Here is a 24,023-nt window from a genome sequence, read left to right as displayed (position 1 = left end):
GCCAACCCATACTACATACAAGTCCAAGATGGGTTGACATACATAGCCTGCTCACTAACAAAGTGATAGGCCTACACTCCATAATCAGTCCACAAGTACTTGTGTATTCAGAGATCCTAATTAGGATTCCTTATGGGATTAAGTGTATTTCACTGAATTATGGTTCCAAAAGGAGATCGTTTCATTAGAGGGTCAGCTCAGAGTGAGGCCATTTCATTGGAAGGCCATTTCAGCACAAGGCTATTTAATTGGAAGGCCATCTAATGGAGGCCATTTCAGCGGAGGCAAAACAAATGCTCCCCAAAAGCTAATCTCACCCAAACCAAACCGTGGGAGCTGAATGCTGATTAGAGCATGGTTTCTCTTAGGAGAAAGCCTGTCTATGGGAAACAGGTCATAGTCACTGTAGAGTCAGACCCATGTTTCCTAACCAAGCTGTACCCTCTCCCTGGAGAGATGATTGCCTCAGAGTTTTTTCTCTAGTTGACAGAGAGGAAGAAACAGCATGACTGGCGCTGTGGGGTCAGGGGTTAAGGGTCAGATGGTGATCTGGTTACACCATGGCTTAAGGAAGGCTGACTAATGAAGACACATCATTGGCTCCCTGACCAAACATGCTATGTGACTGGCTGGCCCTGTTCACACGTCCAGAGCAGCACAGCTCCCCCCAGTTCCCCTGAAGTGTGTCAGAGAAGATACCTGCCGGGCAGCTGAACACACTAGGCATACGGAGGGCAGCGGAGGCCGCTTGGCTGGCGGCCATCACTTCAAAGAGCTAGCGTAAAAACATTAAAAAACCAAGAGCAGAGGAAGTCCATTGGTGCATTCCCAACATCCTTCACCCTGTGCACCAATCGGCAGCTGGCGGCCAACACTTCAAAGAGCTAGCGTAAAAACATTAAAAAACCAAGAGCAGAGGAAGTCCATTGGTGCATTCCCAACATCCTTCAACCCGTGGACCAATCGGCAGGGCGGATACTGAATAGTGCCGGGACCATGGAGAACAGTGGAATCAGATGTGCCTGAGAAAGCATGACATTCTCTGGACTTGATTAAAGAGCATTTAAAGCGTCTCCTAGGTCTGAGGGAGGGTTGGGAGAGGGCTGGGCTAAAGGCCTCCCTCCATATTTACTCCAAAAGGAAGTTTCTGGCAGGGGACAGTATTACTGCTAAAAATACCCCTACACTGCCACTGCCCAACCAGATGGGCTATGCATTCCAACCAGAAAAGAAGAAGGAAAAATAAAATTTAAGAGAGAGGAAAGCTATCCCCTTACAGCCACCACAGAACGAGCAACAGGACTAGCTCACTCCCTCGCATTCTCTCTCTTTTTCTCTCTCTCACTGCCTCTCTCACGGATGGTTGCCACAATATTTATGGAAAGCCGCTGACTTCATGGCTAGAGTGGTGGAGGCTCTGTGCGTGTACAGTAGGCTACATAAACAAGGCCCACAGGACGTGATCTCACTATCTCCATCCCAAAGAAAGCACCAAACTCATAGACTGCTGATCCTATCGCCTCGCTGCTGAAATGTCTCCCAAACAATACTTACCCTGGAACTCACCCACTCCCATGACAGGAGGGGGACGTTACTATTTTCCCCTGCCTTTTATGTCAAAGAAATGATCAGATAAATAGATAATTCATTTCAATCTCTCTTACCACAGCATACTTCTTTCTCCCCCTTTTATTCACCACTTTTCATAATTCCAAACTTGAAGATATTTAATTCCACATCAGTAAAGCACTCTTAACAATTTTAAAACCTTGTTTTCCCTGTAGCTAGCCCCTGTTTTACATCTCTGATGTCTGACGTTAGTGAACACAGTTCAATGTGAGTGTTGGCCCCAGGAAATGATTTAACTGTATGCTCCGCTCTGGCTTCAGACAACACATGATCTCTAAGTAACACTGAGACACTCACTGCCGTGACAAGTACACTAAGTGATTCCCCAGTGTCTAATAGTGGCAAGATTATATAGCTTGTGTGTGGGCTAGATATGTGAGCAACTGCGTTTATACACTCCGTTTATACACACACTGTATATAGTTTGTGAATGTGTATGTGTGCCTGCTATGTAAGGTAACTACATTGCTGTGACTAAGCACACACTCAACACACACTTTCCAGATTCACAAGCTGAGAAGGACACTCCACAACTGTAAAGGCTACTGGGCCTGCCACCACTTAGTTTGTGGGGCACACAACACTAACTAAAGAGTAGGGTGGTTTTATTCAGCAGTCAGTACCGGGAACTAATATCAGTACCAACTCCTTAAATACCACTGTTACTGCTACCCAAATCAAATCGTATCTTACTTCACGTGTTTAATATGCAAATCATTTCTGCGCACATGTTTCCGATAAGTTAGACCTATATTACCAAGAAGGTATATTTTGACACCAAGGAACATGTCAATGTCAGTAAGACCTGGCCTGATGGGCTTGGTCTCAGTATCCATACTGCAATGCCACACAAGAGAAGAGACAGTCCAGAGACACTAAGTGCTCTGCTCTGCTCTGAGGGGAAGCTGATGGGACTAATTATTAGCCTGTCCACTTCCTGTACAGATCAGCAGTTCTAGTCCTGCTACTTTGATGCACCTCCACCCATCACTGCCCTCCCTCCTACCCCTCTCTTCTCTTCTCTTCTCTTCTCTTCTCTTCTCTTCTCTTCTCTTCTCTTCTCTTCTCTTCTCTTCTCTTCTCTTCTTCTCTTCTCTTCTCTTCTCTTCTCTTCTCTTCTCTTCTCCTCTCCTCTCCTCTCCTCTACTCCTTTCCTTTCCTCTCCTCTCCCCTCTTCTCCTCTCCTACTCCTCCCTTCTCCTACTCCTCTCTTCTCCTACTCTCTTCTCCAACTCCTCTCCTCTCTTCTCCTCCCAAGGTCCCTGAGGTTGGGTGGGTGGGGAGAAAACCCTCCAATAGGAAGAGGGGGGCTGCTTTCCTGTCCTGTCCTCTCCAGATATCCAGGTCTTGAACTTGACTTCCACTAGGATTCCCAGGTTGCTGCTCAGGGGGGTTGCTGAGGGGGAAGTGTGGAAACGTCTGTCTGGGACCAGACCACCTGGACAAGAGAAGTGCTGACCATGTGGAATAGAACGACAACCCGCTGGTCCCTTAAGAATGACTCTGACCTAATCAGACCTATGAGAAGAGACTTCCCACTGGGCACAGACGTCAGTTCAACATCTAGTTTTGATTTACATTTGGTTGAGTTATCAACTAACCTGAAATAAACAAGACATTTCACCATGTTATTGGATTTAGGTTAAAAGTTATGTTGATGACTTTTTGCAAATCCAATCAGTTTTCCACGTTGATTCAACATCATCACATAGATTTTTAGAGTTCAAATGACGTGGAAACAACGTTGATTTAACCGGTTTTTGTCCAGTGGGTTGGTTCTATGTGGGCTGAGCAGAGCAGAGCCAATCTGAGCTAATCCAGCCTTATGAAGGGCCTCAAATCGGCTAATTCACAGTTACTTAATAAAGGATAAAGGGAACATCAAGTTCAAACGGTGGTCATTAACCCTCACCCAATAGGGAGATAACAGCTAACAGCTACATCACATAAACAGCCTGTATCCCCCCCTGAGTGCTAACCTGTGCTTCCAGGGTGAAAATCTGCAGGCAAGTATGAAATATGTAAACAGCTTGAGGACAGGACTCAGGAGACTGTGGGTCTCAAGACCGTTGATCTGCTGAGGACCAATAGAACCAGCTCAGAGTAGAGTGTCAAAACTCATCTCTATGGCCCTTCACAGAGAGAGACACAAGCCTTTGGCCATGCAAGAGGGAGAGAACACTTGTATTACCTGGCTAATGCCACTCAATCAATGCTAACCTAGTCTGTGGTGTGACGCCAGGGCTAGCTCTCTGTAGGAGCATTAAAGGGGCTGGGGACAAACATGCTGCATATCACATTCACTTGGTGCTTTATGCTACAGGACAGGGACAGAAGTGCAAAACCTTTCAGAAATGTAATGTTGGGTGGGAAACAAAAACAGACACAGGCAGAAAGATGTGGCCTAAGACAAGTTCAACAAGGAGAATAGTTTGCGAATGTTGGCTAACGTTAGCTTACTCTCACCAACATAATTTACAAAAAAAACAGTTAGTGGCAAACGTTCGCACACATAAGCTAACAGCCCGAAGAGGTAGTGCGCGGTGAACAGAAAATTGACTTTGCCGAGTTGGGTTCAGGTCATATTTACATATGTATTGAATAACTAAACATTGTAGACATTATATGTGATGTCCCCAAGGTTGGAGCAGTGTTCTCTAGCCTTAGTAATGCAACAGAACATTAAAGTACGACATGTACAGCAAGTCTCCCTTAGGCAGAAACCACACCACCACCACAACAACAACAGATCCAACGTCTCTATTAGCCTCTCTTTCTATCTACCTCTCTGGTATCATCATTCTGTATGTTTCTTTCTCCTCTCTCTCTCTCTCTCTCTCTCTCTCTCTCTCTCTCTCTCTCTCTCTCTCTCTCTCTCTCTCTCTCTCTCTCTCTCTCTCTCTCTCTCTCTCTCTCTCTCTCTCTCTCTCTCTCTCTCTCTCTCTCTCTCTCTCTCTCTCTCTCTCTCTCTCTCTCTCTCTCTCTCTCTCTCTCTCTCTCTCTCTCTCTCTCTCTCTCTCACACACACACCTCAGCTGATTGTTCATGACGGCACAATAGCCTCACGCTCTGCATGTTAAATACGGGTAGCGTGTTGTATTCATGGACGGCAGCACATACAGTGCATTTGGAAAATGTATTCAGACCCTTTGACTATTTCCACATTTTGTTACTTTACAGCTTTATTCTAAAATCGATTAAATAAATAAAAATCCTCATCAATCTACACACAATACCCCATAACAACAAAGCAAAAACAAGTTTTTAGAAATGTTTGCAAATGTATAAAAGATAAAAAACATAAATACCTTACTTACATAAGTATTCAGACCCTTTGCTAGGAGACTCAAAATTGAGCACAGGTGCATCCTGTTTCCATTGATCATCCTTGAGATGTTTCTACAACTTAGTTGAGTCCACCTGTGGTAAATTCAATTGATTGGACATGATTTGGAAAGGCACACACCTGTCTATATAAGGTCCCACAGTTGAGTTGACAGTGCATGTCAGAGCAAAAACCAAGCCATGAGGTCGAAGGAATTGTCCGTAGAGCTCCGAGACAGGATTATGTCGAGGCACAGATCTGGGGAAGGTTACCAAAACATTTCTGCAGCATTGAAGGTCCCCAAGAACACAGTGGCCTCCATCATTCTTAAATGGAAGAAGTTTGGAACCACCAAGACTCTTCCTAGAGCTGGCCGCCCGGCCAAATTGAGCAATCGGGGGAGAAAGGCCTTGGTCAGGGAGGTGACCAAGAACCCAATGGTCACTCTGACAAAGCTCCAGAGTTCCTCTGTGGAGATGGGAGAACCTTCGAGAAGGACAACTATCTCTACAGCACTCCACCATTCAGGACTTTATGGTAGAGTGGCCAGACGGAAGCCACTCCTTAGTAAAAGGCACATGACAGGGTTTGCTGATTGATTGATTGATTGATTGATTGATTGATTGATTGATTGACAGCCCGCTTGGAGTTTGCCAAAAGGCACCTAAAGGACTCTCAGACCATGAGAAAGAAGATTCTCTGGTCTGATGAAACCATGATTGAACTCTTTGGCCTGAATGCCAAGCATCACGTCTGGAGGAAACCTGGCACCATCCCTACGGTGAAGCATGGTGGTGGCAGCATCATGCTGTGGGGATGTTTTTCAGCGGCAGGGACTGGGAGACTAGTCAGGATTGAGGGAAAGATTAACTGAGAAAAGTACAGAGAGATCCTTGATGAAAACCTGCTCCAGAGCGCTTAGGACATCATACCGGGGCGAAGGCTCACCTTCCAACAGGACAACGACCCTAAACACACAGCCAAGACAACGCAGGAATGGTTCGGGACAAGTCTCTGAATGTCCTTGAGTGGCACAGCCAGAGCCCGGACTTGAACCCGATCGAACATCTCTGGAGAGACCTGAAAATAGCTGTGTAGCGACGCTCCCCATCCAACCTGACAGAGCTTGAGAGGGTCTGCAGAGAAGAATGGGAGAAACTTCCCAAATACAGGTATGTCAAGCTTGTAGTGTCATACCCAAGAAGACTCAAAGCTGTAATCGCTGCCAAAGGTGCTTCAACAAAGTACTGAGTAAAGGGTCTGAATACTTATGTAAATTGGATATTTCAGTTTTTGCTTTGTCATTATGGGTATTGTGTGTAGATTGATGAGAAAAACCAAACAATTTAATCAATTTTAGAATAAGGTTGTAACCTAACAAAATGTGGAAAATCTCAAGGGGTCTGAATACTTTCCGAAGGCACTGTACGTGTTCATCCACATCACATCCACATGCTTGCACACACACACACATTACTACACCCTGTACAGATGGTTCCTACGGTAATGTGCCATCTGCCCAGCAGGAGCATGAGAGCAGCTTACAGGCATCATGACCCGTCCTCTCGACACACACACACACACACACACCCTAAACCTTAACCTAACCCTAACTCCTAATCCTAACCTTAAATCGAACCCTAACCCTAATTGTAATTCTAAACCTAACCCCTTAGCTTAAAATAGCCTTTTTCCTTGTGGGGACCATCCGAATTTTCCTTGTTTTACTATCCCTGCGAGGACTTCCTGTCCCTACAGGGATAGTAAAACCAGACCACACATACACGGCCACGCAAGGAAACTCGGAAAGAGGATTACACACAAACACACTTACATTACATTTAGCAGACGCTCTTATCCAGAGCAACTTACAGTTAGTGAATACATATATTTTTTTTTATATATACTGGCCCCCCGTGGGAATCGAACCCACAACCCTGGCGTTGCAAACGCCATGCTCTATCAACTGAGCTACATCCCTGCCAGCCATTCCCTCCCCTACCCTGGACAACGCTGGGCCAATTGTGCGCCGCCCATGAGTCTCCCGGTCGCGGCCGGCTGCGACAGAGCCTGGATTCAAACCAGGATCTCTAGCGGCACAGTTAGCACTGCGATGCAGTGCCTTAGACCACTGCGCCACTCAGGAGCCACACACTCTTCAGTACAACTACCACCCTAGCGCTATGGAAATCCCACCATTAACCCTCTCATAATCTGCCATAAACCTTGTGTAATCTTTCCATGACCCAAACACCCAAACAATACCTGAATACCTCATTGATACAATACACACAAACGCAGACACGCACGCACAGAGGGTGATGCAAGGAGTGTCTGATGTACTGTACTGTAGGTGGGTGGGTGTTTGGCTGACCCGGCCCAGGGTCCAGACACTCTGCTGACTGGGATAATACAGTATGATTCAGTAAGAGGCCTGGGAGAGTCTCAGCTGGAGCCTAAGGAAGCTCTTACACTGGGCACTGGGCCAAGGAGCAATACTAACATTGTCGGTCCAACTTTCCATTCGTTTCCACACTCACTGGCACATCTTTGACATATCACTTCCACTGTAGACACACACAAGCCGCATCTCGTTTCACCATGCCTTCTCCATTACAGCATAAGGCTGGATGACAGAGCTTGATCAAAGTCTGCATTGAGACATCATTGCACTTTTTCCTCTGTATCACAGAAAAATGCAATGTCCTCTAATCCCATTTAGTCTTGTCATGACTGTCCACGAGAATCCAAATAGGTCAGGTCAGGTTTGCAATGAATAACTTCAATCAGACCCCCTCTCACCCGCAGAGGTGGGAAGGAAGGACTAGTGGGGGTTAACAACTCACGCCTGTCGTAAGTCAAGGGAGAAGGCCCAGGCTCTCCCTCTCAAGATCCACCAAAGGAATGTCTTTGTTTCAGACTTTTTCCCGCTGAAACTTTAACACGTTCAAAAGTGAATACTGGGATAATATTCCTAACGTAGAACGTGGGGAATGGTCAGAGGCGATCTATTCGACACTAAAGTAATTCTGTTTGTTATTTTGTGATGTCATACATTTTTTTATAAAGGAAATACTGTAACTTGGAAAGTATACCCACTACATATTTGACGTTGCCATACTATGAGTTGTGCATATAATATGAAAAATGATGAAAATGTTTTTGTTAAGAGAGGGATGTGATTTGAGAGGTTATATGAGATAATTGTTTTTCATAACTTGGCACAGTTAGTGGTCACTGCCCAAAGTGAGGTCAGAAAGCGTGTCAGCCTGACAGAACAGCCCCCTTTCGAACAGTGAATAAAAGCTGGGTTACGAATTAACATATCAGACCAGAAAACGTGAAAGCGGCAGCTACACGTTTAAAATGGTTGGAACTCTGAATCTCAACACGAGGTGGAGATAATAAACTCCGCTCCGGACAATCACTGGTACGGCTGATTAGCTGTCCTAAGTAAAGTATATTCGAAAGTGAATTTAAGTAGGACCATCTGCTTCTCTGCTCAAACCATCGTATTACGCTACTCTCATCACCCCACTGGGAACCATCGATATGGCTGGCTAGCCTATCTTCAAAGAAGCAACTTCCAGAGCGACGGAAAGGGAAATCAGTTCTGTAGTTCTGTTCAGGACTACATGACAAGTCATTGGAGACCGGACAACTACGAAGAAGGACATTGTGAACCATTTTGGACAAGAAGAGCCTTACAAGCGTGCCGCAAGAAGGCCCAACTCCCTTTCCAGGGCGGCCCAGTTCACCGAGAGATCCACGGCGAACTAAGACATTTCAAGTAAATACATTCATGATTTCTTACTCAAAGCGGGCGGCGGTTCGTGTGCCAAGTATGTAATTACTGAAGGTGAGTCATTTCTGAATGTATCAAGGTTAAGTGTCTCTGTCCCTCTCTTTCTTCCTCTCCATCTCTTCTCTTTAACAAGCCATGTTGTTGTCATTCCGCTGGAGACCTGTTTTCTCCAGTCAATAACCGGTGCAGAGTGTGTACAGTGGGGGAAAAAAGTATTTAGTCAGCCACCAATTGTGCAAGTTCTCCCACTTAAAAAGATGAGAGAGGCCTGTAATTTTCATCATAGGTACACGTAAACTATGACAGACAAAATGAGAAAAAGAAATCCAGAAAATCACATTGTAGGATTTTTCATGAATTTATTAGCAAATTATGGTGGAAAATAAGTATTTGGTCAACAACAAAAGTTTCTCAATACTTTGTTATATACCCTTTGTTGGCAATGACACAGGTCAAATGTTTTCTGTAAGTCTTCACAAGGTTTTCACACACTGTTGCTGGTATTTTGGCCCATTCCTCCATGCAGATCTCCTCTAGAGCAGTGATGTTTTGGGGCTGTCGCTGGGCAACACGGACTTTCAACTCCCTCCAAAGATTTTCTATGGGGTTGAGATCTGGAGACTGGCTAGGCCACTCCAGGACCTTGAAATGCTTCTTACGAAGCCACTCATTCGTTGCCCGGGCGGTGTGTTTGGGATCATTGTCATGCTGAAAGACCCAGCCACGTTTCATCTTCAATGCCCTTGCTGATGGAAGGAGGTTTTCACTCAAAATCTCACGATACATGGCCCCATTCATTCTTTCCTTTACACGGATCAGTCGTCCTGGTCCCTTTGCAGAAAAACAGCCCCAAAGCATGATGTTTCCACCCCCATGCTTCACAGTAGGTATGGTGTTCTTTGGATGCAACTCAGCATTCTTTGTCCTCCAAACACGACAAGTTGAGTTTTTACCAAAAAGTTCTATTTTGGTTTCATCTGACCATATGACATTCTCCCAATCCTCTTCTGGATCATCGAAATGCACTCTAGCAAACTTCAGACGGGCCTGGACATGTACTGGCTTAAGCAGGGGGACACATCTGGCACTGCAGGATTTGAGTCCCTGGCGGCGTAGTGTGTTACTGATGGTAGGCTTTGTTACTTTGGTCCCAGCTCTCTGCAGGTCATTCACTAGGTCCCCCCGTGTGGTTCTGGGATTTTTGCTCACATTCTTGTGATCATTTTGACCCCACGGGGTGAGATCTTGCGTGGAGCCCCAGATCGAGGGAGATTATCAGTGGTCTTGTATGTCTTCCATTTCCTAATAATTGCTCCCACAGTTGATTTCTTCAAACCAAGCTGCTTACCTATTGCAGATTCAGTCTTCCCAGCCTGGTGCAGGTCTACAATTTTGTTTCTGGTGTCCTTTGACAGCTCTTTGGTCTTGGCCATAGTGGAGTTTGGAGTGTGACTGTTTGAGGTTGTGGACAGGTGTCTTTTATACTGATACAACAAGTTCAAACAGGTGCCATTAATACAGGTAACGAGTGGAGGACAGAGGAGCCTCTTAAAGAAGAAGTTACAGGTCTGTGAGAGCCAGAAATCTTGCTTGTTTGTAGGTGACCAAATACTTATTTTCCACCATAATTTGCAAATAAATTCATAAAAAATCCTACAATGTGATTTTCTGGATTTTTTTATTCTCAATTTGTCTGTCATAGTTGACGTGTACCTATGATGAAAATTACAGGCCTCTCTCATCTTTTTAAGTGGGAGAACTTGCACAATTGGTGGCTGACTAAATACTTTTTTTCCCCACTGTATGTTTATCCTGTGTTCCCATTGAATTAGCTAGTAAAATAAATCTTTAAGCCAATTTGTGTAGTATTGAATCATAAGTAAGACTTGTGTTTTTGCAGATGCAAGGAGGTTATGACATTCAGAATGATGATATGATACGAGGTTATGATTAATAAGTTGACTGTTTATAGATGTGATATGTAAAGACCTTTTAGAGTTTAATTCGGGAGATGGTAACTCTTTAAAGAACGTGGTGCCCCAGATACTAATGAGTTAATTGTTACATGACTAATTTAAATCGGGTAACAATTAAACATAGTTAGTTAATTAGAGATAACAGTCTTCAGATTAATGTTAAAGTCACGTCACAACAATCTGTTTTGCAGAGAGAGTGGGTAGGGAGGGGCTCACAGTGAATTATCAAAACCATCATAAGCAAAACACATAAACAAAGCTATGCTGTATCATCAACTGCACAGCTAATAATTGCTAGTATCCTGGATAGTTTCTTCATCCTGTGTCCTCTGCGTATGTCTCTGCAGGCCTGTGACCTCGTGACCGTTGGTGTCACCCCAGGCATCCAGCATGCGTCATACCACACTGTGGCCGAGGCACTGGGGAATTGTGGGAAGATGAGGGGAGAGAGAACGGACATTTGGGTTAGGGACTCCAGCACGCTTCCAGTCAGACATGGACAAGGAGCAGAGAGAGGCTGTTCCTGGCAGAGCAGAGATAGATGAAATAGATGAGAGAGAGAATTAACTAGAAAATTGTACACTGGGGAACTGTAAGTCAAACAGGACCAGATCCCAGCTGACTCCCCTCAGAGAAAGAGAAAGAGAGAGAGAGAGAGAGAGAGAGAGAGAGAGAGAGAGAGAGAGAGAGAGAGAGAGAGAGAGAGAGAGAGAGAGAGAGAGAGAGAGAGAGAGAGAGAGAGAGAGAGAGAGAGAGAGAGAGAGAGAGAGAGAGAGAGAGAGAGAGAGAGAGAGAGAGAGAGAGAGAGGAGGGGGAGGGGGGGGGGGGGGGGGTGTAACAGTTCTCACCAGAACATCCAGCAGCCAGAGAGACAGGCCCGAAAACATCTTCCCAAACAAGCAGAACAGAACCCTTAGCTCTGCCCCCTCACAGCTCCCCTGTGATAGGTCAGGGGGCCAGGCAGCGTCCCTGAGAACAGACCTGCTTAAAGCAGCCCCTGGCTGGCTGCCCTCCAGAGTCTTTCTACAGGCTGTGGGAAACAGCTTAGCACTCCAGACCAGTCTAATAATTTCATCAGGCCTGAAGAACAGCAGCTCCCTCTGACCTTTCGTGTTCTGTGTTTAAAGCGCTGCGGGACAATGGCAACACACCAGGAGTGAGAAAAGAGGTCCTTTCTGGGCCTCCTCATCCCCCTGGAGGAGGAATCTGTATCGACTTCCAACTCCTCCGCTCCTCCTCATCTCCACTTCAGGAGCTCCCTGACTCCGCTGAAGCCCTGAGGGTGTGAGAAGGGCTACCAACACCCACCCTCTCCCTGACTCACTCCCCTCCACAGCTAAGTTAAAATCTCTCTCCCAAACAACCAGCACATATCAAACAGTCCCCTGTAAGAGCAAAGCCCCCACACTGTGAGTCTGCTCTGCTCACTTTCCACACAGACCAGAGAGGACAGACTGAACTAGAGCATGAAGGGTAGGTAGAATTAGCCCTCTGCAATGATGACTAAGGACTGGTATGCAGAGCTTAGAAAGGACAAGAGAGACAAGAGAACAAGACAAACCTACTGCTATATTTGGTTAATCAGTAAGAACAAAAAACACAGTGACAAAATCCATCACAGTGCATACAAAAAAGAGCAAATGCGTATTATGACAAATGGTGTGTGACAAATGGAAACAAAGGTTCAAAGAAAGACGTGAGAGACAGAGTATACCCAGCCACTACATCTGCATCATAAAATACATTCACGGTTGCTATGTCAACACACCCAAAGGAATAGCTACATAGATGTGAGCCCACACTAAGGTCTTTAAAATGAGCAGGAGGGAGGAAGGAGGAAGGGAGGGAGAGAGTGAACCGGAGAGAGGGTGGATAAGAAAGGGAAACAGAGGGGAAGAACGATAGGGTGAAAATAGCAGGAATGGAGACCAAGATGATGGAGTGTTGGTTGACATAAAGAAGAAGAGGGAGGAGAGAAAAATAACCAGCCATTTGGGAGATCAAGCAGCTATAAATATTGTCCTTAGAGACAGAGAAGAGAGAGGGACGGAGACAGAGCTATAGAAGGAAATACTGTATAAAAGGTGGTACCCATGTCTTAACACTTATGCCATCTTTCATACTGTACATATACCCACCAAAATACAGCCCCCCTACAGAAACCATTTCCTCTCTCTGTGGCCAGCTAAGAGAAACCCCTGATGCCATAAACGTACATGTCTAGCATGGGGCATCGCTCAGACTGTTTATAGTGTATTCAGACATTTATGGACAGTGCTCTGTGCTGGTGTGGTCTGGTCCCCCTTCCCTTCCCCAGAGGCCTCAGGGACTGGCTGGGCTAAAGGACGACTGGCACAACTGGCCTTCATCTCTAAATCTCCCTTTATGGGTAGAGAGGAGCGCCTCCGAACCAACTCCCAGCCTCAGTGTGTAAAACATGGAGTAGAGAAAAATGAGAGGGCGTAAACAGCGTATGTGTGTTACAGGCGTGGTTCATCGTCAAGGGAACAGGAAGGAAGGAGTGGGGAAGAAAGACAGAGAGGGAGAAAGGAGCGGAAGGCAGACGGACAGACGGTTGGACGGACGGACAGACAGACAGAGAGAGTGCAGGCAGCCAGAGAGAGCAGGGGTTAACGAAATGTGTGATGATAGCACCAGCTGAGCCAGCAGTAGTAGCAGCACTAGGGAGATCACGCCTGATTGCTAACACTTAATACCCTGGATTACCCTGGTCCTGGCCTGTCTGATCCTTCACACAGACACACGCACGCATGCACGCACACACGGATGCACGTACACACACACACACACACACTCTACCCCCTACTACCACCCCCTGCACAGCCAGCCACCACCATAACCCACTATCCATACACTGTCCTCACCCCCACCCTACCCCCTACCCTCGACCCCCTGTCCAGCCAGCTACCATAACCCACTATCAATACACTGTCCTCACCCCCACCCTACCCCCTACCTCCACCCCCTGTCCAGCCAGCCACCATAACCCACATAGGCTGGGAAGCTGCCACTTGGCTAGCCTGGTCTGGTCTGGCCTGGCCTAGGCTGGGCTGGAGCTGGGACACTGGGCCACAGCATCCTCAGGCATGACTGAACACTAAACACTTTATATTCCACTGATCAAGCTGATCTGTATGTATGACAGATCGATAAGGCAATGTCCATGCCTCACAAACACAACAGATACAGTCTCTCTCTGCAATAACCACATGTGACCTCATTGGCTTGATCCAAAACACAATTCAAGGTTATTTTTCTTAGAATTATGTTTATTGGCATTATTCAGCATTTGTTGAAAGAAAAAAACAATTAAAGGTTCTGGAACCCCCCCAAAAAAGTGGTTGTCAATAAATTTAAAGAGGTCAAGATTGATAATAAACATGGCCTTAGTATCTTTGTGGCCTTTGACCCCTTCAGCCCTGTATTAACTCTGGATCTGAGAGGAGCTAACATCACCAACCATATAAAATCTGACTGGGTAACAACCTCCATCAACCAGGCCCAGCGGTGATCACAACTAATCATCCCCAGCCTAAAGGCTGCTCAACCTGGGTCACCGTGTCAGGGACAAGGGGCTGTGCTTTATAACACACACTGTCACATGGGGAGCCAAAAACACAGCATCAAACAGACCCGAATACAAAGCCTGCTAGCTAACAGCAAGCAAATCAACCTCGCTCTATCCCTCTCCAACTCTCCTCACACACAACAACTCTCCCTTTCTCTGTCTTCTCTCTCTACCCCTTCTAAGTAGGCCATCTCCACCTTCCTGAGATTGCCTTTTGTTTTGGAGATAGTGGTACATAAACAACATTATTGTCTTTAATTAAGCCACAGTCACAATGGTCATCTATTTCCCTCCCTCTCTCCCCCTCTCCTCTCCTCCCTCTCTCTCCCTCCTCTGTGCCTTTGGCCACTCTGTGAGGACACTTCCTGGTGTCACAGTCCTCCTTTGTCCCTCAGGCGGCAAGCACAAGGCCAGCTCTATGTCTGTGGGAAGCAGAGAACACTGAGCCACCGCGCCATGGCCAAGTCTCCTCTTAATGAGAGAAGAGACTGCTGCTGGGAGAGAGAGAGGGAGAGGGAGAGGAGAGGGCGGGAGAGAAACAGAGAGCTGTTTGGGACATGCCACACGTCCTCCTCCCACATCTCCCCTCACCAGCCCCCAGGCTCAGCCCCAGTCTGCCTTTCTCTTTTTAGGCAATGGACAATCAGTAAAGGCACTAAACCAAAGCCAATGACTATAAGAGGGTGCTATAAGCAGGTTGTACACACTGAGGTTGGAGCCTTGGAGATTACTATCCATAAACACCCAGTAATCAAGAACCCTGTATTCAGACAGACCATTCACAATCCGTATTCCATATTGCTTTAGAATTCCACATTTCACCATGGCTGACGTACCCTTTCTAAAATACTGTATGTCATCTCTCAAATTACTCCTCTCACTTGGCAACACAGCTATTTTTCTGCCATCACTCTCTTGCTCTGTTGCTTGGCAACTGGGCCTGCAATCCACCTCTTCTCTGGTTGGTTGATTGAAAGCAGAAAGAGAGAGCGAGAGGAGGAGAGAGAGAGCGAGAGCAAGAGAGAGAGAGAGAGGAGAGAGTAATCCACCAGATCTGTCACTTGGTAAAGGATTGGCCATGCATGTTTCAGTTGCCATTGCCAAGTCCTTGCCCCGCCTCCCCCCATCGGACAGAGATTAATGTATTATAACAAGCATGCTGGCCATATTGTGCTGTCAAAATCATTCAGCAAGATAGCATTAGATATAGAGGGAGGGAAACAGACAGTGAAGTAGATGAAAAGAGAGAGAGATGGGGAAAGAGACAGACAGAGAGATAGGGGGTGTGGTCAGAGAGAGAGATGGGGAAAGAGACAGACAGAGAGATAGGGGGTGTGGTCAGAGAGAGAGAGAGAGAGAGAGAGAGAGAGAGAGAGAGAGAGAGAGAGAGAGAGAGAGAGAGAGAGAGAGAGATCCCACCTCTGCCACCACAATGCATGTTTGGCTTCCTTACTGTCTCTATTATATTTCTATGAGGAGCATTGGAGGTTGTAATCACACCATCATATGCAGACTGTTCCTCCATGGAAAAAGACCACTAAAACACACACACTAATGCTGGGTGTACTTTCATAATCCTAACATCGCTGTGCCTCTCACATTAAACAACCATCTTTCCTGTAGTTTTTGTCTTGCCAACGTAGTGGTGAGCACACTAAACGATGTGGCACAGACGGGGTCACACACTACAAGACTCTTCACTTGGTTATGAGGATTCTCGATACCACCACGCTGTCTCGTGAAAACAACGATGTGATGATAATAATAATAATATGCCATTTAGCAGACGCTTTTATCCAAAGCGACTTACAGTCATGTGTGCATACATTTTTACGTATGGGTGGTCCCGGGGATCGAACCCACTACCGGCGTTACAAGCGCCATGCTCTACCAATTGAGTTACAGAGGACCATGTGATTAGATTGTTAACGTAGCTAGAATGAGCTGTGGCTCAAAGCAGCCGCATAATAGACGTTCACGGTTGCCATACATAGTTGAAATATCGAGCTAACATTTTCAATTGAATAACATTGCTGTAACGATTTGACACTTTGGCTTTGGTTAAAGGCAAGTAGAAACGCATACTAGTAGTAGTCATCGCTCCTGCTGGAGAGTCTACACATTCTGGGTGACGTGATACAACGTTGTCATCTCACTGGCTTCTTCTCTGGCGAGCTCTCATTGGCTATTGCTGATCACCGTTCTCAAAACAGGTTGTTGCATACCTCACACTACAGGAGCATTGCAGATTTTTTGTAGATAAAATCAATCATGTTTGAAAATATCAGGACGTCTAGGACTGCTCAAAGACGGGATCAGTAGCCCTCAGATTGCGTCTCTGACCCACTCACATTAAACGAGTGTCGGTGATGGCCGCGCGCCCCGAGGCAACGACATTGGGATTTTGTCTGGGACAGCTAAATCGTGGCCAACATCGCGTGTATTGTACACCCATCTTAAAACACACACACATTGTTCTCCCACACATTTAACACCCATCAGCACTTTCACGGCAGCTACATCATGCCTAACACAACCCAGGAACCACAGAGTCAATCAACCTATGGGGACAGGACAGTGGTCTTTCATTATATTCCTGTGATTCTTGCCAATTCTTTTACAGCCCTCTGCCATTTCCAGAGGCTGGGGGCTATTATCATATCTATTAACACAATATTTTCTATGAACCCTATTCTGTCATGTAATGCTAATCAGAAGTATACATTTGCCATGCAAACAGGACTACTCCAGGTAAAAGTGCTGACAGTATGGAGGGGCAGCACGCCCACCCATGGCAGACAGACACAAAGCATTATGATGGGATTATGTGTTAGCTCAAGGACATGTCTGGTCTGACCCACGTGGACTCAAAGGTCATCATGAGGTCATCAAGGCCTCTAAAGAATATCCACATCCTCTCCCCTCCACTCCCCCTCCCCTCCCCTCCTCTCCTCTCCTCTCCTCTCCTCTCCTCTCCTCTCCTCTCCTCTCCTCTCCTCTCCTCTCCTCTCCTCTCCTCTCCTCTCCTCTCCTCTCCCCTCGTTAACATGGCACTCACTATCCTTTGATAAGTTGCTAACATAGTGTGAGAGAGAGTGCAAAGTATAGCTACAAAAAGAGTCAAATAACAAGCTGGGGGGGGGCAGTGGTATTAACTGGTCCTAGTGTAGCCCACATGAAGAACAAACACCCACCCAGCACTCCACTGGCTAATGAGGGAGTGTTGTAGGAACAGGCCACCAAGGCTCTAACATGGTCTAATAACATTCACACACTCCCTGCCATGCCCGGGTCAACACACACACAGGCTAACAACCTCCAGTGTACCCTCTTGACCTTGACTCCAGCCAACAGAATGTTCTGTTCTTGTTCTCTCTCTCTCTCTCTCTCTCGCTCCCCAGAAACAATTACACAACATCCTTCTCTGTCTTGATCTGAGCCAGCAGCAGCAGCATCTGAGCCAGCAGACAAATGCCTTCTCCCTTCAAATCAAATTACACAGACCTAGTCTGTGCCTGTTGTAATCATCCCTTTCTTTGCAAATGAATGTGTTCTTCATTTTCATGTCAGTCTAAGTGTATTCCAGTCATAAAGCTGCTATTGAAATATATAATGGTGCCTAGCTACACTGGGAATCAGCTTTGGGCATTGAAATGTTAAGGGAGTAGAGATGTCTAACAGCTAAAGCAGTCATAAACACACCCTGTTCCTGTTTGATTTCTTACATGTTATGTGATATCTTTGACTACATGCTCATGAGTTGAGTGACTGTCCAATGTCAGCCTGCGTTTAGATATCAAGCCAATATTAGTATGGGAGAGACAAATAATAACAAATAACATTCTTTAGAGGTCACACACACAGGCACACACCATTTTGCTCCTCATTACCTCCATTAGACTCCACACTGCCATTTGCTGAGCTGGCAAACATGTTTTTTCTGCCTTCTGGAGGAAGCCATTTTGCACCCTAGTGTATGAATCAGATTTATGATGTTCATTATAGGCCTTCCTATTCAACTCATGCAAGCAGGCCGTAAAACACCAAGATGAAGTTGTGTACGAGCTCATCTTGCGGTGAGCACATCTCAGTGGACTCTTTATGACCAGGCTACTTTGCCAATTTGGTGGGTAGTGAGGCTTTTGGGATAGCCCCAGGTTTTAATGCCCCTACTGTGGCGGCAAAGAAAGAAAGAAAGAAAGAAAGAAAGAAAGAAAGAAAGAAAGAAAGAAAGAAAGAAAGAAAGAAAGAAAGAAAGAAAGAAAGAAAGAAAGAAAGAAAGAAAGAAAGAAAGAAAGAAAGAAAGAAAGAAAGAAAGAAGAGAGAGAGAGAGAGAGAGAGAGAGAGACGTGTACATAGAGAGCACAGAATATGAGCCAGAAAAGCTATTCTCATTTGTATTCTCTGAAATGAATTAGCTTTTTATCCAGACAGAAAAAGGCTATCAGCTCCGAAAAAGGCCATACACACTGGTTTGAATGTCAGTGGTGGCCATCGTTAATTCAGCCTTTCAGTGGTCTTGTCTCTCACCCTGGTACTTATTATAGCTCTCAATAAGTATCATTCCACAAGACGGTTTGGCAAATGATATTTGTTTTGGGAAAAGAAAGAGAATGTGCAGTCAAAATAATTAGTAATCCCTGTGTGGGTAAGAGAGAGAGAGTTGCCACAAGAAAAGGGCAACCAGTGAAGAACAAACACCATTGTAAATACAACCTATTTTTATGTTTATTTATTTTCCCTTTTGTACTTTAACTATTTGCACATCATTACAACACTGTATATAGACATAATATGACAATGACACTTTAAATGTCTTTATTCTTTTGGAACTTTTGTGAGTGTACTGTTTACTGTTAACCCAAAACGGCCTGTGGTGTTGATGGTATCCTCAATGAAATGATAAAATATACAGACCACAAATTCCAATTGGCTATACTTAAACTCTTTAACATCATCATTAGCTCTGGCATCTTCCACAATATTTGGAACCAAGGACTGATCACCCCCAATCCACAAAAGTGGAGATAAATTTGACCCCAATAACTACCGTGTGATATGCGTCAACAGCAACCTTGGGATAATCCTCTCCATTATCATTAACAGCAGACTAGTTAATTTCCTCAATGAAAACAATGTACTGAGCAAATGTCAAATTGGCTTTTTACCAAATTACCATATGACAGACCACGTATTCACCCTGCACACCCTAATTGGCAAACAAACCAACCAAAACAACGGCAAAGTCTTCTCATACTTTGTTGATTTCAAAAAAGCTTTTGACTCAATTTGGCATGAGGGTCTGCCAAACAAATTGATGGAAAGTGGAGTTGGGGGAAAAACATACGACATTATGAAATCCATGTACACAAACAACAAGTGTGCGGTTAAAATTGACAAAAAAAACACACATTTCTTTCCACAGGGCCGTGGGGTGAGACAGGGATGCAGTTTAAGCCCCACCCTTTTCAACATATATATCAACGAATTGGCGAGGGCACTAGAACAGTGTGCAGCACCCGGTCTCACCCTACTAGAATCTGAAGTCAAATGTCTACTGTTTGCTGATGATCTGGTGCTTCTGTCACCAACCAAGGAGGGCCTACAGCAGCACCTAGATCTTCTGCACAGATTCTGTCAGACCTGGGCCCTGACAGTAAATCTCAGTAAGACAAACATAATGGTGTTCCAAAAAAGGTCCTGTTGCCAGGACCACAAATACAAATACCATCTAGACACCGTTGCCCTAGAGCACACAAAAAACTATACATACCTCGGCCTATACATCAGCGCCACAGGTAACTTCCACAAAGCTGTGAACGATCTGAGACACAAGGCAAGAAGGGCCTTCTATGCCATTAAAAGGAACATAAAATTCGACATACCAATTAGGATCTGGCAAAAAAATACTTGAATCAGTTATAGAACCCATTGCCCTTTATGGTTGTGAGGTCTTGGGTCCGCTCACCAACCAAGAATTCACAAAATGGGACAAACACCAAATTGTGACTTTGCATGCAGAATTCTGCAAAAAATATCCCCTGTGTAAACAAAAAACAAAAAATAATGCATACAGAGCAGAATTAGGCCGATACCTGCTAATGATCAAAATCCGGAAAAGAGAGTTCAATTCTATATCCACTTAAAAGGAAGCGATTCCCAAACCTTCCATAACAAAGCCATCACCTACAGAGAGATGAACTTGGAGAAGAGTCCCCTAAGTAAGCTGGTCCTGGGGCTCAGTTCACAAACACAAACAGACCTCACAGAGCCTCAGGACAACAACACAATTAGACCCAACCAAATTATGAGAAAACAAAAAGAGAATTACTTGACACATTGGAAAGAATTAACAAAAGAACAGAGCAAACTAGAATGCTATTTAGCCCTAAACAGAGAGTACACAGTGGCAGAATACCTGACCAATGTGACTGACCCAAACCTAAGGAAAGCTTTGACTATGTACAGACTCAGTGAGCATAGCCTCGCTATTGAGAAAGGCCGCCGTAGGCAGACCTGGCTCTCAAGAGAAGACAGGCTATGTGCACACTGCCCACAAAATGAGGTGGAAACTGAGATGCACTTCCTAACCTCCTGGCAAATGTATGACCATATTAGTCTCCTGAGTGGCGCAGTGGTCTAAGGTGCCGCATCGCAGTGCTAGCTGTGCCACTAGAGATCCTGGTTCGAATCCAGGCTCTGTCGCAGCCGGCCGTGACCGGGAGACTCATGGGCGGCGCACAAGTCGTCCAGGGTAGGGGAGGGAATGGCCGGCAGGGATGTAGCTCAGTTGATAGAGCATGGTGTTTGCAACGCCAGGGTTGTGGGTTTGATTCCCACGGGGGGCCAGTATAAAAAAATATATATATGTATTCACTAACTGTAAGTCGCTCTGGATAAGAGTGTCTGCTAAATGACTAAAATGTAAAATTAGAGGCACATATTTCTCTCAGATTACAGAGATCCACAAAGAATTTGAAAACAAACCCAATTTTTATAAACTTCCTTATCTACCTGGTGAAATACCACAGTGTACCATCACAGCTGCAAGATTTGTGACCTGTTGCCACAAGAAAAGGGCAACCAGTGAAGAACAAACACCATTGTAAATACAACCCCTATTAATGTTTATTTATTTTCCCATTTGTACTTTAACTATTTGCACATTGTTACAACACTGTATATATACATAATATGACATTTGAAATGTCTTTATTCTTTTGGAACTTCTGAGTGTAATGTTTACTGTTAATATTTATAGTTTATTTCACTTTTGTTTACTATCTACTTCACTTGCTTTGGCAATGTTAACATATGTTTCCCATGCCAATAAAGCCCTTAAATTGAATTAAGAGAGAAAGCGAGAGAGAGAGAGAGAGAGAGAGAGAGAGAGAGAGCGAGAGAGGGGAAAGATAAGTAACAGTAAATGTGTAAAGAGAAAGCAGCTGTGTGGAGGGAGATAAGTAGTAGAGGCAGAGGACAGGTTATTAGAGACAGGAAGTATGTCCCCCCTCACCCTACCCCAAACCCCCAACCCCGGACCACAGTGGCCCCCCACAAGCAAGATGAAAGCCTGGTGTGTGTTTGTGTGTTATTGCTTGTTTGCCCCCCCCCCCCCCCCCCCCCCCCCCCACGCCCCGCCCGCCCCCAATGTTTGCTCTGGGGAAAGTGTGAGGTAGTGAGTGAGGGCAGGAGGGCACATCTGAACACACACACACAAAATCCTCTCCGCAACTCTGCCCCTTGACACTCATGTTATCCTTCACTCATAGCTCCCTCTCTCGCTCCATATCTCCGCTCTCTACTCTCAACATTCAGACATGCACCCTTCTGTCTCATTCCATATCTCCCTCCCTCTAGGTCCTGTCTGCGGTCCAGTCTAGCCTGTTTGATCCTGCAGTCTGTTAGTTGGCAGTCAGAGAAGAGGCCCACATAGGGCACCTGACCAATGGGCAACCTCTGTTAGCCCTTGCTCGCTCCAGCACCATCTCCACACAACTCTACACAACACCTGTATGCGTTCCAGCTGGATCTGAGCAGTTCCACACACACACACACACACACACACACAGGATTCTACAGAACATCTGGATGTGTTACAGCTGGACCTGTGGGGATCCAGATCTGATTTAGCACAACATCTGCCTCTATGCCACCAGCTCAGCCAAGAGCATGGCTTTGGAGCAGGGAACTGGGCTCAGCAGCTCCACATGGACCCGAGGCTGGTGGCCTGTGTTCTGTGTTCTAGAACAGAGAACCACAGAACATCACCACTCCTTGAGAGAAGAGGCTGGTGTTCTGTAGCACGAAACCAATTATTTCTGTGTTCTGTACTGTATGTCTGAGAACAGAGCATGGGAGAGAGAGAGAGCGTCTTCGCCCTGTGGGACTGAGACAGACAGACAGAGCATGTTACTGTAATGGCTCTCTCTCTCTCACACACACACACACACAGAGACATTCACATTCACATTCTAAACGGCCAGAAGAGACAATTACTTAAGAGACACCATTGAACTGGCTTCATTCATTGGAAAGGTCTATTATAATACATGAGGCAGTCAGAGGGGTAATTGTGCAATAGTATTGAGTCACTAAATTTAGTATGATTACTCTATGTTGTAGTTACCACATATCTCCTCCATTACCGTGACAACATGCAGTTCTCATGCAGCATGTTGGAATGCACGGCAGATAAACATACTGTACAGATGTGCCTTTCTACTGCTGCTGCACACGTGTGTGTGTGTGTGTGTGTGTGTGTGTGTGTGTGTGTGTGTGTGTGTGTGTGTGTGTGTGTGTGTGTGTGTGTGTGTGTGTGCGTGCGTGCGTGCGTGCGTGCGTGCGTGCGTGCGTGCGTGTGCGTGTGTGTGTAGTCATGGATGAGCCATGTGGAGCCCACAGGTCTGTGACCTACATTAGATTGGGCACAGTCACGACAACAACTGACCAGCCATGCAGACATGACCACAAAGGAATGACACACACACACACACGCACTGGAGAGTTCTAAACTCTATACATTACTGCTGAATCCCCAAAGAGAAAGAGAGAGAGAAAAAAAAAGGACATTATCTTCCATCTCCTTCCTCTCCTGTCTCTGACATAATAGCTTGTTCCATCTCGTTGTGTCCTTGAAGAACTTCCTATCTCTATCTCTCCTTTCCTACATCTCCTCTCCTATAGTGTATTTCCTTCCTCTGTCCCTGGTGGGGCGTGTCTGTGGGTGTGTCCTGCACTAGGTGGACCCCTATGGTCTCTGGAGGATGTAGGATCATTAGGATGTGCCCCTCACTGCTTTTACAGGCCAGACAGGAAGCACCCAACCCTGTCAGCTCATTAAAAATGCCAAAGCCTGGTGGGGTCTCACACACACAAATGCACACGCTTGTATTATCACACACATGCACACACACACACACACACACACACACACACACACACACACACACACACACACACACACACACACACATACAGTACAAGAGCCACACCCAATAAGGCCCAGTATTCCATATCCTTAGAAAATGTAGCTTCATTATAAGGCCTACAGGCTGTATTGTCCCTCTGCTCTTGCCATAGAACAAGGCTGAGTGTTCCCCCTAGTAAGGCTTCTGAAAGGAGCTCAGCACAGTCTCCTAACAATGCCCAGAGCCCCCAGCCAAAAATAACCCTGCTGCCCAGCCGCCTGCCACCTCT

The 24,023-nt window shown here is 45.7% G+C and overlaps 1 protein-coding gene across 2 annotated transcripts in view; it reads right to left on the bottom strand.

Annotated features, from left to right (window-relative positions):
* LOC311111779 (protein MTSS 2-like) overlaps positions 1–24,023 on the bottom strand; it is a 71,849-nt gene that overhangs the window by 34,353 nt on the left and 13,473 nt on the right. The window lies entirely within an intron of this gene.

The sequence above is a fragment of the Coregonus lavaretus genome (genome assembly GCF_964263955.1).
Source record: "Coregonus lavaretus genome assembly, chromosome: 37".
In the NCBI taxonomy this organism is placed as follows: Eukaryota; Metazoa; Chordata; class Actinopteri; order Salmoniformes; family Salmonidae; genus Coregonus; species Coregonus lavaretus.
This window is presented reverse-complemented; position numbering and strand designations above follow the sequence as displayed.